This window comes from Maylandia zebra, linkage group LG5, assembly GCF_041146795.1.
Source record: "Maylandia zebra isolate NMK-2024a linkage group LG5, Mzebra_GT3a, whole genome shotgun sequence".
Classification (NCBI taxonomy): Eukaryota; Metazoa; Chordata; class Actinopteri; order Cichliformes; family Cichlidae; genus Maylandia; species Maylandia zebra.
In genome coordinates this window covers 21,188,653-21,192,875 of record NC_135171.1, presented here as the reverse complement: position 1 = coordinate 21,192,875, position 4,223 = coordinate 21,188,653, and the positions used below count along the sequence as shown (strand labels likewise).

Here is a 4,223-nt window from a genome sequence, read left to right as displayed (position 1 = left end):
AATAGAAATTGTTCAGTTTTTAGATTTCATTTTGATTTCACACATCAGTGTCACCTTCCCCGTGAGAAAAACCAAAACGACAATATATGTTTCTCTGTTCTGAAATATGATCAATGCTACATTTGCAAAAACTAAAATTAAAATAGCACTTTTTGTCGTGAAGTGCATGCAAATAATGATTTTACAAATGTTGTTTGATTCCTTTTCATTGAGGATTTTTCAGGCAACAGCAACATTTTAAAAATACAAATGCAGTCACACTGAAAAAAAGGGACTGGCCATCTCTTGGATTTATGTAAGCATCTTGCATGCATTTAACACAATTGCCTCATGTTTTAAAGTTAAATGTAACTATATAGTGTAAAAATTACATGATATGCAGAAAGGGTGTATTAAATTGTTCATATCATGTTCAGGTGAAGTAAGTCAATAAGATAGCAACGTTAAATCTCGTGAAACCACGCGTGATTTCATCTCGCGGGCTTTGGATCGTGGTTTAAAAAAGGCATCCATCTCAGTCAAGTCGAGCAGCCAACTCTACGTTTTTGGTATGTCTTGATTTTTTTGAATTCATTTTTACCATATTTCAGCCAAATGTAGTTAAACGTCTAGAGTGTCGCCATGTAACATGCTAAAAAAGAGCCGTTAGCTTATTTGCTGTTTTATCTGTTGTCAAAGAATTGGCGCTTTTTCATTTGAATTTGTCTTTGGCACAAGAGCCGTAATATCACATTAAACCTAATTACGAGGCACTCATAACATAATTTGGTTTTCTGTGTGAATAGATTTGTCAACTGACTCTTCAGTTACATTGTGTATTTACTGCACCGTGGTGTTAGTGAGATTTTGGACATTGAACAGCTTTAGCTAATATCATCAGCGGCATTATGCTAGCTTACATCCCTACCCCTCCTGCCCTCACCTGCTGTCCTTTTGTTTTTGTTTTTGTTTTTTTTGCTGCACATTGAGAGATGACCTCTATTCTGCATTTCACCAGGAGTCAGCTGATGGATTGTGGGTTCAAGGTGTTATGGTAAGAAAGTATATTCTATTTTCGTTTCTGTAACTTAATTATAATAGGTTTTTTATAATTATTAGGTGCATGCATACTCACCCTATTAATACAACTGAGAGATCCAAAATAGAATAGAATAGAATAGAATTCAACTTTATTGTCATTGCACATGCACAGGTACAGGGCAACGAAATGCAGTTTGCATCCATCCAGAAGTGCTTTAGTGATATAGATATATTACAATATATATTAGCAATAATATAGATATGTGAGTATATTACAGAAATGGGTCTATTATGGCATGTTATAATGTACACGGTATGAAGTATGTTGTGAATATTCTATAACTATAAGTATGTACAGGCTGTAGTGAGTGCAGGCTATGTACAGGATATGAACAGGATATAAATATGAAAAACTATACAGAATATGAAATAAATAACTTTACAGAATCTGGGATATACAGCTATACAGAAATGGGAACTATGCAAGTTGTAAACAGTTGTAGGATTAAAGATTATCGAATGTACAGAATGATTATTTACACAAAATCTGCCATAGGTTTAACTTATACCTGTATGTATTGCCAGAAAGGTGATTACTGGACTCGCATTAATGCACACTTGAACTGAAATGAGGTTGTAACTTGTGGGTTGTTGGGTTGCAAATCAGAAACAAACATCTTTGGATTTTTTTTAATCCCATAAGATCTGGAAACACAGTTTTTATTCAACAAAACATTACTGATTAACCAAGCACAGTGCCTGCTGTTATTTCAAAATAATTTTATGTCATTTCAGATAAAATGCAGCATTCCAGTGCATCCCAACCATGCCTTTACAGTCAAGGTTTCTGACGGAGCTGAGTTTTTCTCTGACAGTCTGCTGAAAGTGTTTGCAAAGTGATCGGGGGAACAGGGCACAAAGCTAAAGGATGTAGCTGCCATAATGACAGTAAGAACTTTAAAATTCTTTAACTACAAAGTGTATATGTATTGCATTAGGTCAGTAAAAGATTTTTATGCTACATCCATTGAAACAGTCAACTATTACCTGTGAGTAATGATTCCACTAAAAGGATGCCATAATTTTCGTCATGCATTTACTGGCCCACTGAGAAAAAATTATCTTTTTTTAAAAATAAATGTTCTGGAAACTATATATCCATAAAGTTGATGTCAAACAGGAACTTTTGATATTGCTTTGTAGATGCTGGTGTTGCATGTTGACTGGTTTAAAAAGTCAAGAGTTTTTGTCTGGGATCATTTTCTTCTGTGCTACTGAAAAGTTCACAAATCTCTGTTTTCTTTGTTATAATAGTCAAGGATGACATTAATGCTCGGAGTCCCTCATCAAAGTGCTCCGCATCTGTGTGAAAGACAATTGCAACATCTTGGTGCAGGAGTTCATGGTGAGTGCTTTATGAGTAGATTGTGGCTTTGCAACATTTAAAAATGCATTTAGTTATCCACTTGATCCTCATTGGACTGGTTAGGACCAGTAGTCCTCTTTAATAATTTGAAGTTCACATGAGGCCTGGTAGTGAACTCGGCCGCCGGCCCTTGAGGCCCCATCCCCACCCCTGTATTAGGGGTCACATCAGTGTGAAAAAACTTTAAATTTGTCATTCTAATGAACAAAGGAAAATCCCACCAATATTTATATTAGCTTTTGTTTGAAAAAATGACCAACAGCTAACCAAATTGTGGGGCTGAAAGTCTAAATTCTAACATCTTCTGAGTGACATAACCTGGATTTCTGATGGGCCGGTGTCTTTCTAACAAAAACTAATGTAAAGCATTTGAAATTATTATGTTTTTCACCCTCTCTTAGAAACTCTGTTAGACCATGAATGGCAGCATGGCAGGCCACTCTTTGGCTATAGCTATTTACTATGTTGCTTGCATTGGTTTAAATTACTCTAACATTAGAACTGGTAGATTCAAAAGAGATGAGTTTAAAAAGGAATCTTAAAGAAATGTTTTGTGTTTAACCAGGACTTGACTGAGGCCACTGCACAGATTGAGAAAACCACAATGAACATCTGTCTCCAGAGGATGCAGCAGGCAATGACTTTTCTGATGTTGTTCTTCAAGATCTGGATAACGTGACCTTTGCAGTAGCCATGCTGTTTGGACCTTTTTTATTCCTTCAACATGAGTTACCCATCACAACTCTGCTACACTTTTGAGGTGATTCAATGGGTGGTAATGGAGTTGGATGCAACTCAGCTCTCAAGAAAAGTGAGACAAAACTAAGACAAAACTGCTCCTGCAACGAAGCTCACTGTTATGCATGTGAGGTGACCAGCTCTAGGTGAGAGGACATTTAAATCTCACACTTGTTCTGCTGCATTTTTGAAGCTCAATTCCAGGAACAGATCGCAGGGTTCATTTTTATATACTCTGCAACTGCCATGAGGACGAGCCGTTTTTTGTTGTTGTTTGTTTTTCCTTTTGCTCTGTACAAGTTCTGTTTGTCTGTTTGGCAGCATTTTTAAATTTCTCTTTGTATTTTTTCTTTCTTTTACTAGTGAAGAGATGTAGCGTGAACAGTTATACAGTCTAAATATCCCATATGGGTCGTGTGAAATGGTATTTTCAGTTTCATTCAGTTGAAGTAAAGAACGTTGAATATTTCTAAGTGTGCTGTTTTGAACCAAGATGTCACAGTATGATCAGTGCTGTAATTTTTGACAGTCACTGTATCAATGTTATTTTTGCGTCTCTTGAATAAAGGTTTTGACCTGCAAGTGCTAATTTCTTTAGTTATTGGGGTAAAATGGGTAGTGTTAATAGGAAGGTGTTTGCCAATTCAGTAACCTAATTTAATGTTAATGGAAACTAACATTACCTCAAATTGTTTAGTCATAATTGTTGTTTAACTGAATCTTGACGTTAGAGGCCTTAAATAGAATGTTTTGATTTGTTCTTTCCCAACATTTTTCAAAAGAAACAGTCCAATTTCTTTGCTGTGATTGATTCCAGAGAACACGGAAGAACTGACATTATTTAACTGTTGATTTATATAGATTCAGTAGAGGAGTAATGTCAGTTTAATTCTTTACCTACTGCAGTGAAATTAGACATTTTGTTTTGAAAGGTTACTGGTGGATGCCAGCAACCATCTTGGAAGAGAACAATACAATCTGTTATAAGGCCTCCATTTGAAAATTGTGTATTTGATACTAGAATATAATAGCAAAATGT

General features: G+C 35.6%; 1 long non-coding RNA gene across 1 annotated transcript; it reads left to right on the top strand.

Annotated features, from left to right (window-relative positions):
• The first annotated feature begins 555 nt into the window (after window positions 1-555).
• LOC143418616 (uncharacterized) lies at window positions 556-3,766 on the top strand. The gene is made up of 4 exons (XR_013098637.1): window positions 556-1,033; window positions 1,816-1,968; window positions 2,335-2,425; window positions 3,012-3,766. It is a non-coding gene; the product is annotated as an uncharacterized LOC143418616 (long non-coding RNA).
• Window positions 3,767-4,223: the final 457 nt, after the last annotated feature.